General features: G+C 36.5%; 1 long non-coding RNA gene across 1 annotated transcript; it reads right to left on the bottom strand.

The window, feature by feature from the left end:
* Window positions 1-3,377: 3,377 nt before the first annotated feature.
* LOC121242821 lies at window positions 3,378-15,529 on the bottom strand. Its single transcript, XR_005935987.1, has 2 exons — window positions 15,405-15,529; window positions 3,378-3,496 (listed from the first exon to the last, which is right to left on the bottom strand). It is a non-coding gene; the product is annotated as an uncharacterized LOC121242821 (long non-coding RNA).
* Window positions 15,530-16,119: the final 590 nt, after the last annotated feature.

Raw genomic sequence — 16,119 nt, 5'->3', positions numbered from 1 at the left:
GCTTGCTGTGGTGGCAGCACATGACAGAGTTTCAGCAACTTGATGTTAAAACAGTGTTCCTACATGGTGAGCTTGAGGAGACTATTTACATGCATTAGCCGGAGGGATTCATTATTCAGGGAAAAGAAGATCATGCGTGCAAATTGAAGAAATCATTATATGGTTTGAAGTAGTCTCCGAAACAATGGTATAAACACTTTGATTCTTTCATGATAGATCATGGTTATGTGAGGAGTAGCTATGATAGTTGCGTTTATCATAGGCAGTTATCTGATGGGTCTTTCATTTATTTGCTACTTTATGTCGATGATATGCTTATTGCTACTAAAAGCATATCTGACATTAATTTGTTGAAAATTCAACTCAGAAATGAGTTTGAAATGAAAGACTTAGGTTCTACAAAGAACATTTTGGGGATGGAAATCCACAAAGATAGGAAAGCTAGAAAGTTGTACTTGTCCCAAGGAAAATACATTGAGAAAGTTCTTCAAAGATTTGGAATGCCTAATTCCAAACCAGTAAGTACACCACTTGCTACAACCTTTAAGCTTTCAGCATCCCTATCTCCCCAGACAGATGAGGAGGAATGGTTAATGGCTAGTGCTCCTTATTCCAGTGCAATTGGTAGTATTATGTATGCAATGGTTTATATACTAGTCCAGATATTTCACAAGCAATGAGTGTTGTTAAGAGGAACATGGCTAACCCTGGTAAAGCTCATTGGCAGGCTGTGAAATGGATACTTAGGTATTTGAGAGGTACTTTGAATCTTGGCTTAGTCTTTGATAGAGAAGCTGACTACAATTCGAGGATAGTTGGTTATATCGATTCTGATTATGCTGGAGGCTTGGATAAGAGAAGATCATTGACAGGGTATGTAGTTGCTTTGTGTGGTTCTACTATTAGTTGGAAAGCAACACTACTATTGCTTTACCAACAATAGAAGCAGAGTATACGACTGTAGTCGAGGCTGTTAAGGAGACCATTTGGTTGAAAGGTCTGATCAGTGATTTGGGATTACAACATGATGCACTTTCAGTATTTTGTGACAGCCAGAGTGCGATACATTTTATCAAAAATCAAATGTATCATGAGAGGACAAAGCATATTGATGTTAGGTATCATTTTCTTCAAGAAATTGTTACAGAAGGCATGTTAGAAATTCAAAAGATTGCTACTATTGAGAATCCAATAGATATGACGACAAAGCCAGTTCCAGCATACAAGTTCAAACTTTGTTTGGACTTGATTGGTGTTCGTAGTATGTGATTCCCTTAGGGGATTTGATGGAGGGGGTCGGTTCTTTGGTTAATGTTTTCTTGCTAGGATTGGTAGAATTCAAGCCAAGGTGGAGATTTGTTGAGTTTGGCTTGATTTTATTTTGAAAATGCCATTTTTTAGGCTTGACTTGATTGTTGCTTGACCCTGGCTCGACCTTGGCTCAAGTAATGTTCACTCGAAAATCCGCTCAAGCAAAGCTACAACCCGAGAGTGTGCTCTACTTCGCCCGATAGTCCACTCAAGCAGGAGCAAACTCGAGAGTTTGCTCGACACCCGCTCGAGCAGGATGGCAACCCTAACGTTCACTCGAGCTCCACTTGAGCCAATGTTCTGATTTTAGCGCCACGCCGTTTCACTATAAATATGAATGTTTCAACATTCATTTTGAGTCTTCTACCATTGGTGGCTGCCGAAATTTGTCTTGAGAGAGAGGGATCCTCTTTGTGATATATCCAAGTGTATTTTGACACTTTGGTTAAGGATTTTGTAATCTCTATTCTTGTACTCCATCTTTGTTCATAGTGAAATTGTTTGAAACCAACCCCGACAGTAGATGTAGGCTCACATTGAGCTAAACCACTTAAATCTTGGTGCTCTTTGTGTGCTTGTTGTTTTTTCTTTGCTTGCTTCCACTATTATTTACTTCAAATTAGCATTTGTTATTTGGTCATTTCCCAACATGGCTAAGCATAATACAATTTTACATGCTGAACAACAAAAACTTATCATTTGGGGTAAGACTAGACAATGGCTTGGGCAAAATCCCTAGTTACAGATCACGACTACTGCTGACTAGAATTGTTGTAGCTAAGCAACATGTATTTCTAAGAGGTCTTGACACTGCTTTCAGAGTATGAGCTCCCTTGATCATCATTAGAGTATACTAGGGGTACTGGGCAGTGGGGCCACGTCCGTCAGATGCAGGGGGCATCCGCCCACATCTGTGAGTCCAGAAGGGGTGGGAGGTAGGTTGGGTGAGAATCTCTTAGAACCCCTTGTGAATAATGTGAAATAGTGTTTACCACCCTCTTATAATTTTCAATCGGGAATTGAGGAAGAGAATGTGCATGCAAGCTATATATCCTCCATCCAAGAACTTAAGATTTATGTTTGTAGGTGTTATCTTCTCAATCCTTGTTGGAAATATGTTTTGAGAACTACTCTTCCAACTCGATGGAACAATCATAGTATACAAAATGGAGCAATACTTGAATGGATCCAATCTTCACATGATGTATATATTATCATAGTAAACATGCATTGGCTTATGTATAAACAATTATATCTAATTATGATCATCAATATATAGGAGTTATCTACACAGAAGGGATGCGCACAACTCCATATAATATGGTTCTCTCCTATGTGGGTGTCTGATACTTATATTTGGGAATGAGTTATTTGAGACTAATTAATGCATTAATTCCCAATAAGTCTCGAATGTGTTACTAGGAATGTGTTATTTCCACCATCTTACGAGAAACTAATCATCCAAGATATGATCATTTGAGACTTAAAACTTCGCATATAATTGGTACATTCTTCATTTTCATTGCACACTCTTAATTATCTACCCAATTGGCCGTCCTGTTTCCATCAAGTTGGATCACATGGACAGGATTTCCATAGTGAACCACGAAAAAAATGGTAAGAATGTTCAAGAAGTACTTGTTGATAATTTGTCAATCCCAAACTGTAAAGACTACTATTAATATAATAATAGTAATGCTATATATAGTTTTAAAGTGTGCAAGCCCCACGCACTACCTTTGAAAAAGAGTGGGGCCACTATTAAAAACCTAATTTTTTCACGTTCATCTCATATTTAACTATTTTTTTCAAAAGGTGTGCACCATGCTTGTATACCCTAAGACTGCAAATATCATTTCTCTTAATTATACAGTTAAAGTAACTTCCTCCATCAAGGGAGGAATTCATTTCATCAAACATGTGGCTTTTACTTTTAAGGAAATCATTTTTGTCCCACATGATATTCATGATATATATGTGTGACAAGAAAAAGGAAGACATTTATTGTTGTTTATAAATTAGAAAATTGATAGAGGTCACAATCTATTACATTGATCCCAACAACATCTTATTCCAAGATGGATTTATTCAATTCGAAATTCAAAAATAATACACATAGTATTGACAAGTGCAATGGAATAATAACACATGAGCATACACGACTTGATTTAAAAAAAGAAAAAACCTACATGAGACTATGAATACTCTTTGTTTTATGGAAAAACCAATACTAAGCTAAATGATGTGCAAATTAACGCAGGGCTCAATCATCAATGTTGGCTCTTCCAGATAAACCTGCATCAACCATTACAAACGGTGTTTTGTTTTTGTCATAATGCGTATAGTTAAGGTGAAGGCGGAGGTGGAGGTGGATAATACTGATTAACTTTGGGACTGTAATTTGTAAAATTAGCAGCGAAAAGGAAAAGGATAATTGTAACCAAGATGGAAGAGTATGTTGTGAGTAATCCCTCTTGTAGTTCAGCTTGGCAAGAAGATAGCAAATTCAAACTTTGGTGTCGTGCACTCGACAAAGACGGTTGAACAATGATAATTTAACTTGAGGACTGACAATTAGCAATCACTTAGTATTTCTCATTTGAAAAATGCTTCTTGCAACTGGCCTGTGCAATCGGCAAGGAGTCTCCATGTCATTAAATGAAACATTGTGTTTCATTTTGTATTGCAATAGGTAGGGAGAAGAAAATCTAACTAACACATGAGTGGGATCTCATGTTTAATGAAACAGTGTGTTTCATTTAATGTCAAAACACACAGTTTCATTCTTCCAGCAATTGCAACCAGGCGTTCTCCGATCTCCCCTCCCTTCTCGAACAACCCTTCTCCTTCGAAGTGGGTCTTCCTTCCAACAGGCATTCTCCCTTCTCCCTTCTCCCTTCTTGCTTCCTTCCCGTGCTTTTCCTCTTTTGCAGTCGTTCACAATTGGAATTAGACTTGGAAAGGGAGGATGTGTTGTCATCGATGTTAATGATGAAGCCTTGGCCCATAAATTCATTGCACCAATTGAGCATGATCAAGAGCTGCTTTTGGGTTGAGAGTTTTTCTTTGTATATACATCTCACTAAATTTGGGTCAAAGGAATCATCTTTGTTCAGAGATTAGGTTGGTTTGAAGGGCCCGAACAATACAAATCGGACACCTTAACGGCATGTTGGCTGTAACAAGATGCTATACTCCTCATCATGGTGCAAGTCACAGAAAGGAAATGAACGGGAGAAAAAAAAAAAGAGAAGACTTAGAACGTATTTCTAGAGAGAGAGAGAGAGAGAGAGAGAGAGATGGAGATGGGTGACTCTTCCTTGTCTTAGTTGTCTACACCAGAAGAAGATGAAAGATTGAAGGTGACAAAAGATGGGTTGCTTCCACTCTGTGGTCTTTTCCATGATCTTCTTCCTTTCCTTTGAAATGGGTTTCAGCATGGCTTCAGCACCACCTTTTTGTCAAAATGCCCTCACTCGAACAACGTTCTTCTTCCCTGATGATTGAAATGCTTACAATGTAAATTCTTTGTGTGATCTGTGCGTAATACTTTCACTCAAATATGAAACTTTTCCCATATCTTCTTCCCGAGGTTCTACTTCTTCTCAGATGTTTACAGTTCGATCATGAATTATCTTCTTCCCGAGGTTCTACTTTTCTCAAATTTCTCTCTTTTTTTTTAAAAACAAAAAAAAAATTCTAACAAATGCTGACGTGGTACTTAGCCGGTTACACAGCGATTGCACTGCTGGTTGTACGTAGCAGTTTTGTTCTCATATATGGTAAGATGATATCAAGTACTCTTAGATCCATCCATATATCTGATCGTGCAAGTCTACATCATGCTTGAGAGCCTCATGCCCCTAATGCACGAAATGTGTTGAGCGGATTGTGAATATTTAACGCTCATGTGGGTAGATAATGTAAATGCATCTTATCTAAAATCAACGTGTATTGTGCCAATGGTAAGTTATTTTTAGAGATCGCTGAAATGATTCTCAATTGAATAGTGCTATATATGTTTATAATTTTACTTATAATTTTACGTACAAGACCAATTTTGTGAGTTTACTTTTTAAATTAGAATCTTAAATTTTAAATCTGATAAATTTTATTATATCAATAGCTGACACATCAACATATATTATTATGCAAGTAAAAATTATAATTGCAAATCGTATTTTTCTTCTCAATCTTACTACTAACTGATCTCAAGATACAAGTCATAAACTTATCTCTACATTTATTATAGTTAATAATAAATAAGAGGTGATGACATGTAAACATTATTTTCTTGCGAATGTTGTTACCCTTTTTCTCTCTACAGAAATAGGGTTTGTTGCTGGTAGCCGCTCGGTTTGGCCATTACGTAGGGCTGCATGGCAGCCGCTGATGGTGGCACCTGTCGGTCCTTTGCTGACTTGGTGGCTGCCATTCCACAACCCTTCCCTGAGATGGTGTTGGCACATAGACCTCCCAAGATGGTAGACAGGGAGGTGTATTTCCAGTTTACAAAAGAAGAACTCACACGGTCTGTAGAACCTTTCCGTTTCTTGGTTGTGCTTAAGTTTTTAAAGCAGCGTCCCTCCTTGGATGCAGTACGTGCTTTCATTAACAACAGATGGGGACTCTCGACCATACCGGTGGTCTCCTCATTGAGGCGTCCTCGTCATGTGTTCGTGCGTATGGCTAATGAAGCCGATTTTACCAAAGCCTTATTGCAGGATGTTTGCGAGATTAATGAAATTTTTTATTGTGTCTTTCGCTAGACTCTGGAATTTAATGAAGATGAAGAACCTTCGAAGGTATCGATATGGATTTTTCTACTAGGTCTTCCTCCAAATTTTTATCACGAAACTTTTTTGAATATACTTATGGTGCCTATTGGGACATTCATTTGTCGTGACAATCCGACTCGATGCTCTACGAGAATGGATGGAGCAAGATTATGCGTGGAAGTTGATGCTGCAAAATCTCCACTGACCCACTTCTGGATTGGGGCTCCGAGGATACCATCTAGTCGAAAGCAAGAAGTGGTGTACGAAACGCTCCCAGCATATTGTTCTACGTGTAAAATGCAGGGTCATAATGTTTGGACGTGCAAAATTGGAAAGGCTGGGCAGAATGGGAAGGGAAAGAAGGGGAAGAAAGGCCATCACAAGAATGGGTAATCTGTAGCTATCAATGGGGAAGAGCCAAGTCCAAATGAGTCTGCAGAAAATTCTACGCCTGCTGTAGGAGTGGAAAACGCTATGATAAATGGTAAGGAAACGGAGGGGGCAGTGGAGGATTTCGTTACGTTAGAATTAAATCCTTCGTCTGAGCTGATGGGTGATGTTCTGGTACCTGCAATAGAAGACCCAACGGTGCTACTAGAGCCTAAGAATGAAATTCCATTGGTGCTTGAACAGTTTGCTGACGTGGTGGTACTTTCGGAAACAAAGGGTGCAAAGGATCAAGTCGATGACACGATGATAATTAATGAAAAGCCTAGGACTACTACGGGTGTTTTTCAGGGGGGGCTTTGTATGTTGGGCTACTCGAATCCGATTCAGAATTTGGTTTTGTTTGAGGTTCCAATGGCCAGTGAAGGGATGGAACCAGTTGAGGTGCAGACTAAGACAATGGGGGCAGAGGAATCTACGGATGAAATAGGAGAGGAGATGCTTGTGTTGGAAAATATAGTTTCGGAGCCGGAGCCGGACATTCAATCTGAGGTTTTAAATCAGGAGAAAGAATACCTTACGGAGTCCGAGGCCAATGAAGGTAGGAAAAAATACAAGAAAAATATGTATGTTAAAATGCGTAGCTCTTCCCGGGTTGATGCTCGAGTTTCTAACATTGCCCAATGATTGATTCCATTTTTGTATGGAATATTAGAGGGGTTAGGACCTCTCAGAGTAGATTAAAGAAGTTGATTAGAAAATTGAAGCCAAAAATTGTTGCTCTTTTAAAGCCTTTTCAAAGTCTAGAGGGTGCTCGTCAATTGGCAAGACGTTTGAATTTTGATAATTTTATTTCTAATGAGGTTGAAGGGGGCAAAATATGGATTTTCTGTGGGTGATTTTAATTTTATAAGGAATGATTCAAAAAGGAGGAAAGGAAGGCCTCGACCTAGTATGACTATGGAGGAGTTTGATAATTGGATCCATCAATGGGGGTCTTATGGAAATGGTTATGAAAGGGAGTGCTTTTTCTTGGCGTAATGGCAATCAGGGATTGCTCATTCTTGGGTGCGGCTTGATCATGCTCTCATGGATAGTTCTTTTCTTACTTTGTTTCCTAATGCTCTTTGTTCATATTTGTTACGTTCTACTTCAGATCATGCTCCCATGTTCATTGAATTTATGAAAGATCTTTTCTCTTATGGCCCTGCCTGTTCTGTTTCCAGCAGATGTGGGTGGATCACCATGATTTTTTGGACTGTGTTCGAACAGCATGGGATGTTTGTGTGGACGGGTCGGCTATTCAGATTTTGACTGGAAAATTAAAGCAAAAAAAGGTGGCGCTTTGGGAATGGAATAAAAGGGTCGTATTAATGCTCTTGAAAAATAGGTTGAGGAGATTGAACAACAACTTCAATTAAATTGGGAAGAAAACTTGGAGAGGGAATTACATGAGGCAGTTTCAAATCTGGCCACTTGGAGGCGATGAGAAGAAGTGAGATTGGCACAAATGGCCAAGTTAAAATGGCAGGTGGATGGTGATCGGAATACCAAGTTTTTTCATGCCTGTCTTTCCAATAAAAGAAGAAAAAGAGTGCTGAAAATGCGATCGAATACGGTGATTTATGAGACGCCGAAAAGTATTCACCAAGGGGCAGTATAATTTTTCTCTTCTTTCCTTCAAGGGGAACCACTGACAAAGCAGCCTAGCCTAGAAGAGTACATTGTGCCAGTCATTTCAGAGGAGGAAAATGTCTCTCTTATTCATCCGCCCTCTCTTGAGGAAGTCTTTGAAGCTTTGTCTTCCATTCCGCATCAGAGTACACCAGGTCCTGATGGATTTGGTTCGGGTTTCTATAAGACATGTGGGAGGTGGTTAAAGCTAATGAGTGGAAAGCAGTTTTGGAATTGTTCATGTCAAAACGCCTTCCTAAGTTCTTCACAGCTTCATATTTGGTTTTAATACCAAAGTGGAGTTGCCTACAGGTTTTGATAAGTTCCACCCATTAGCCTTTGTTCTGTTTTTTATAAAATCTGCTCCAAGATTATTGTAACTTGCTTAACAGGTCTATTGCCTGGTCTGATTTCTCCAGAACAATGTGTCTTTATTCTTGGACGAAGCATCTTTGAGAACATTAGTCTCACCCAAGAAATGGTTCAATCTATTAATAAAAGAATCCATGGGGCTAATATTATGTTGAAAGTGGATATGGTGAAAGCTTATGATCACGTGGACTGGGCTTTTCTGATTACTGTCTTGCAGAGGTTTGGATTTTCTACTCAATTCTGTGATTTGGTGCATTTCTGTATTTCTAGCCCTTAGTATTCGGTTATGATGAATGGTACAGTCGAGGGTTTCTTCTCGAGAGGCCGAGGTCTTCATCAAGGTGATCCACTGTCACCTTATTTATTCATCATTCAGCAAGAGGTACTATCCCAACTAATCCATGGTAGTGTGCGAGAGCATAAATTTGGGATTTTTTCTCAGATCCGAGGTACGCCTATTGTTTCTCATTTGATGTATGCTGATGATGTTATGATATTTTTCAATGGAAGTCATAGGTCGGTTTGAGTTCTTCAGGAAATGTTAAGCCAATATGAGAGGTGGTCGAGACAGACTATTAATATACAAAAATCGGCATTATATTGTTCGAACAAAATTTCCTCTAGCCGAAAGCGAAAATTATTACATAGTACTGGCTTCATGGTGGGGACTTTTCCTTTCAAATACCTGAGTGTGTCTATAATTTTGGGAGACTTAAGCAGGTTCATTTAGAAGACATGGTGAATAAAGTGAGGAAAAAAATTAATGGCTGGAAGATGAGGCTATTATCTACTGGGGGAAAACTCATTCTGTTGCGGCATGTTATATCCAGCATGACGATTCACATTTTTGCTGTTTTACAGGTTCCTCAAATTAGCTTCCCCAAGATCCATAGGTTGATGAGTTCTTTCTTTTGGGGAGAATCTGATGGGCGAGATAAAAGAAATGGGTGGCGTGGAAACATATTTGCAAACCTATGGAAGAAGGGGGGCTCGGGTCACGAGCCCTTCAAGATGTTCAAAAAGCCTTACATATGCGTTTTGCTTGGAACATTATTCAAGGTACTTCTTTATGGGCCAATTTTTTCGAAGCAAAATATGTGAGATCAAAGCCTTGATGCCTAATACAGGCCTCTAAAGGGTCTAGATTTTGGCGAATGGTTGCTAATTGTATTCCGTTGTTGTTGAATAATTCTAAATGGAAGATTAGAGAATGTGAGATTTTTTTCTAGTATGATAAATGAAGGGATAATGGTCCCCTAATGAATGAGATGCCCCTAGTGGGTCCACCCTGGCTAAAAATTAAAGACTGTCGGTTTTCGGACAGTTGGGATATGGATCTTTTGGAGAGTTTAGTTGGAAGGTGGATGAGATTTTAATCTCTTTATCAGGGCCTCATTTTGGAAAGGATGTTCTTGTTTGGACTCCTACGGAGCGGGCATGTTCTCTATCAAATCTGCTTGGAACTGTATTCGTGTCAGAGGATCTCCTCTTGATTGGCATGCTTGGATTTGGCATAAAAACCTTCCTTTAAAAATGTCTATACATTTCTAGAGGGCTTGGCATATGGCATTGAGTGTGGATGATAGATTGCGTCGTATTGGTATTACCCTTATTTTCAAATGTGATTGTTGTAATATAAGTCATATTGAAGATATGAACCATGTGCTCTTTGAGGGTGATTTTCCTAAAAAAGTATGGTCCTTTTTTGGCACTCTTTTTGGTATTCCTATTGGAAGAGCTTGGAAACAGAATTCTGGGACTTGGTTTAGGTGTGCTAGCTCATCTTCGCAGGTGGGATTTATTGTGGGCATCAAGCCCATTATTGTTACTTGGCGCTTATGGAGAAGAAGATGTCTTGCTTAGATAGAAGGTATTCTGGAATCTCATGAAACTGTTGTCCATTCTATTTGTGTGTGGTTAGGTTCCCTTTGTCAGGTGGCTAAGCAACCTAAGTGATTATCATGCCAGGATGGCATGATCCTTGAGGCCCTGTGGATTAAACTGGTAAGGTGGGTTAAGCCACCGTCAGGGTGGCACAAACTGAATACGATTGGTAGCAGTCTTGGCAACCCAGGTTCCTATGGCATTGGTGGGGTTATTCGTAACGATCAAGGTGACATGTTCAAGCTTATGCCTCACATGTTGGCTTTGGTTCCAATAATAAAACATAACTCATGGCGCTCCTTCAAGGTTTGAGAATTTGCAAAGCATTAAATATCGCTAAGGTGATATTAGAAATGGATTCAAAGGTAGTTATTTCTTGGTGGCTTAGAGGGAGATGTGGTGTATGGTACCTATAGGATTTTTGGGAGGAAATTGTTGGGTTGTCCCGTACTATGCAATACTATTTTTAGCATGTCTTTCGTCAAGGTAATAGGGTGGAAGATTGGTTAGCCAAGTCTGGGGCTTCAAATGCAGAATTGGCTTATTCTAATAATTGTAATATGCCTCGAATTTTTAGAGGATTGCTCTGTTTGGATTTTTCAGGTCTTCCGTCATTACAATGTTAGGTCTGGTTTTTTTCCTATGGCTTTTATTGTTATTCTTGATCCATAGGCTTGTAATAAAAAAGCTTTATTGGCTGCAGCTTCCTTGGTTTGCTCCTTAGGCCTTGTTTTTGTTTCCATTGTATTCCCCCACCACAAGTGAGCGTTTTATTTCAATAAAGATGGGAGGGGGTCACTATTAATAGACATGTGCCCTTCCGCTCTTTAAAATAATAATAATAATAATAAATAGTTTTTAATTTTTTAAAAAATTGCACGATCATATAAAGCTAATAGAATTCATTAAGCAAGAAAAAAGATCTCAATTATAGTATTATATAATGAAAAGTATAATACTTAATGTGGATCAAAAGTATTTAGATTTCATATTAAACTTGTATAAACTAGCTTAGGTACTATAATGAAATATGAGCTTATAAAAAATACTTCTTAGTTTTTTTATTGAGAACAAGATTTTTAAAAATATTATTACAAAACTGATAATGGATGAATATTATTAATTTCATGAAAGGCTGTCATTAGGGCCATTTTGGAGACAAAAAGTCCTCCCAACTCATCTTAATTCATCCCATCTAATAATTACAATTTTCTTAAATTTTTACGCAAAATATAATAAACAATTCAACTTTTTCAAATCTCAAAACAATAATAATATAAAAAAAATATTCTAATAGTATTTTATTCAACATTCAACTTTCATCTACAACTTAGCTCATCTCAAATCACTATACAAACCTCCCCTAAGGTAATAATAAGTCGTGTGTTTTAGAATTTTTTTTTTCACATTTTATATGAAAAATTATATATGTTTTTATTGGAAATGAAAGCTCTCTTAAATTAGACTTGCGTACGTACGTACACTTGTGTGGGGTACTGTAGGTATGTACATATAATATTGATCAAAAGTCTGTGTCTATCATATATATATATATATATATATATATATATATATATATTGCTACATTAATACTATATATAAATTAATTAGTTGTTCGATCGTACATGGGGGATTGATGAGTAAATTTTAATTAATTCAAAATTTTACCAAGTACTATATATATAATGTTCCTCCGTCCTGCAGCTAGTTAGCTTGCAATTGATATCGATCATTTCATTTCATGGTACGCATATGCATCGAAATATTATATTCACACGACTGATACATATAATTATAAATAGTAGCTAGCTAGATTTCTTCAATATTTTACAGATCGAACTGGTTATTATAATGCTAGCTACAGGGTGGTATGTCCGACGTCGACTCCAAAAAGCCACCTCGACTTTTTAAAAATATTTTAAAATATAGAACCTACAACAATGACTCATTTTAATGGATGTTTTAAATATTTAATATTAATATCTCTTATATTAAGTTATTTTAGACAATATTAATTAATCACTATATAAATATACTGTAAATATTCTATGTACTCCTGATCTTATCCAAAATCAATCCATGCTGTCTAGGGCTCATGAACACCAACTCAATCGGAGTCAGAATGCCCTAATTTCAACTCCGAACTCGACTTTGTTGATAGAGTTCGAGTCTGACCACTATAGACTTTGCTCCCACTCCGACTCCAACTAGTTGGAACAAAGTCGAAGCCACAACCACCCAAAATATATCACCCAATTAAATCACAAGAAGCAAAATCATCCAAAAATCACGACAAGCAAAATACCCAAATCACAATAAGCAAAATCTGGAAGCAAAATCACCGATAATTCACCAAATCACAAGCAAAATCACCGTCCACCAAAATAAAGAAACAAAATACCCAAATTACACGCTATTATACATTAGTATTATATGTTATTATAAATTAGTTATTATACGTTAGTATTACATGTTATTATAAATTTATAGATTAGTATTTATATATTAGTATTACATGTTATTGTACATTAGTGTTTATGCATTATTATTATATGTTGTTATACATTAGTGTTATATGGTAGTCATATTATGATAGTTACATATACTATAGTTTAAACTATTATTAATCAATTTAGTCTATCTATATTATAGTATAAGTATATTATTTTATAATATTTAGCTCCTACTACTTACTAGTATATTATTGAATCTAACTAAGGTGTCATTTGAATAGTGAGTTGAGAAAAAATTTGTTGAGATGAAATTTGAATAAAGTATTGTTAGAATATTATTTTTTTTAGATTTAAAAAAAGTTGAATTGTTTATTATATTTTGTATAAAAATTTGAAAAATTTATAATGATGAGATGAAACACTTTCACTATCCAAGTGAGATCAAAATATTTAAGTTATAGTTATATAAAATATATATGATTAATATATAGAAAAATATATATATAGGAGTCAGAGTCAGTCCAACGCCACGTCTAACTCAGAATCCGATGAGTCGGAGTTAGAACCAAAGTCAAATTTTTAAATTTTTGCATAGCCCTAATGCTGTCGATCGATAACGTCTTACAAGTTACAAGAATCTAAATCCTCTAGATCATCTGTCATATACCTACAGCAATAATATTGGACAATATTAATGATCCAAATACGTATCTTAGAATTATGTCTCATCCACGTCATGCACATGTGGAAGCATGACGTCACATCAGCCACATGCATAATATTCTCCTTGGTCTAATTAAAAAAGTCTGTCCAAGCTGGGAGCAATGGAGATGAATTGTGCTCATGATATCCCATGGAAATGGATGTGAGATTTTTTTTAAAAAAAAAAAAATACAAATTTAGTAGTTGTAATATATTTTTTTTTTTTTTTATTCGGGAATGGAGTCGAACACAAGACCTCTATTTTAAAAGTTTGGGTGTTATGCCATCTGGCCATATGTCTTTGGCATTAGTTGTAATCATTAGGGGTGGTAGAATATACATTAATGAGCCCAATAGTACACGCACACTACTTGAAATGGATGTTCATGGTGGTCATTGATTTATCAAGTCTTTCGGGGAATACATGTTCTCTATTGCCTATAGAGTTAAGTGGGTGGCTCTTGCCCTTTCTTAGACTCCAGGTTGGTCATTAGAATTAATGGACGGTGTTTACCTTTCTAGAGTTTATTTTGCTATATAGGGAACAAGCTAGGAAATGTAATGACAATAATATTTCGTCCGGATTTGCTTAATTCTTTATTAGCTGCATGGAAATCATGACATGCATGAGACTTGGCAACCAAAGTTAATTATATGCATTTAACATATCTGTTTGGTTTAAAATGCTAAAGCTACAATATTATTTTTGCTGTTTATTTTGGGAGTAATTTGAAATATTTTGATTTTGTTTTAGGTTGCTGATTTATCTGCTTATAATTTTGTATGGGAATGCATATGTTTCAAGCCCACACACGAATACATTCCAATCCCCGCACTCGCCGGCCAGTAGTACTGCAAATTGCTGGTTTAAGCATTATATATATATATATATATAGGTACTCATGTCTAATTCATAGTGTATATTTTATTTTGGGAGGCTTGAGATTTGTCATCTTATATACATATCATGGATCTCATTTTTACCGCATCTCTTTCTTAATTCTTACGTCACGTTTGGGCTTTAGATAATAGAAATGTTATCGTTATTGGGGATTCGATATAAACGGTAAGAATTCAAGTCTCCTGAATATATATATATATATATATATATATATATATATATATAATTTTGTGTGTGTGAGAGAGAGTATTACTAAAAAATATTATAATTTTATAATTTTATAATATTTTTGTTGTTTATTTTCGAAATAATTTTGAAAAATTTTGACTTGTTTTGCGTTGTTGTTTTAAGAAGCATAGGTCATGCCATCGTATATAGTGTGTGTGTATGTGTGTGTGTGTATACATATATATATATATTTTGGGTCATGTACGTCTTGAGATTTATCCTCTTATGGATCTCATTTCCTTGGCATCTCTTCTTAATTCACTTGGCACGATTATGCATTTAAGCATGCTAATTAATTATCCAAAAAAAGTGAAGTCACGTCTGAACTTGTATTTGATAGATAGTGTCTATTGGCCTGAATCATTATAAACGGTATGAACTCAAGTCTTGTACTTCTAAGTACTGGAATTAGTACTTGGTGCATGTCGTCATCTGTAATGACTTGTACTCGAAAAGCACTAAACAATGTAACAGTTATAATTCTTTGAAGTTATTATACAATCACAAGAATCTAGCCGTCACCCTTTCAAATAATGTGAAATCGTATTTACCACTTTTTAAACTTATTATGCGATGGAAGAGTCATACTATACAAAATGAAGCAATACTTTAAAGGATTTATTCGGTTGGAAATTCAAACATAATACACATAGTAATGACATATGCAATAGAACAACAACACAACAAACACGACTAAAAAAAAAAAAAAAGAACTGCTACATGAGATCACTATGAATACTCTCAGTTTTATTGAAAAACCAATACTAAGCTAAATGATGTCCAAACGCACGGCACAATCATCAATGTTGACTCCACCAGATAAACCTGCATACCCCATTTCAAACGGTGTTTTTTTTTTTTTTTTTTTATCATAATGCTTATAGTTAAGATGAAGGTGGAGGTGGAGGTGATTAGTACTAATTAACTGAGGGGTTCTAACTTGAAAACTTTGCAGCAAAAAGGGAAAATATGATTGTAACCAGGATGGAAGCGTATGTTGTGAGTAATCCCTTGTAGTTCAGCTTGGCGAGAAGAAGACAAATTCGAACTCTGGTGTCGTGTGCTTGACAAAGACGGTTAATGTTTACGATTTGCTCAGTCATGTAGCAGTACTCCTTATCAATATCAAACACTAGCTCTTTAGTGAGACTGTTGAAGAGATTCGCCACCTCCTCGTCTCCACCCTTTGCCTGTTTGATAATCCCGGCATCACGAAGAATCCTGACATCCTCAACCGTATCCACTATGCTATCCAAGAACACTGCAAGACAGCAAAAATATGGAGCTGCAGAGCGATTGTTTTGTTCATAGGCTATCAAGTTCCTCAACAAAGGTCCAGTGCTATCATCGATGATCATGGTCGGAATCTTTAACGTCTTGCCTTTAAGCTTTATGTCGAGAATGCTACCAGAATTGTTTTTGAACTGAA

This window comes from Juglans microcarpa x Juglans regia, chromosome 8D (assembly GCF_004785595.1).
Source record: "Juglans microcarpa x Juglans regia isolate MS1-56 chromosome 8D, Jm3101_v1.0, whole genome shotgun sequence".
Lineage (NCBI taxonomy): Eukaryota > Viridiplantae > Streptophyta > Magnoliopsida > Fagales > Juglandaceae > Juglans > Juglans microcarpa x Juglans regia.
This window is presented reverse-complemented; position numbering and strand designations above follow the sequence as displayed.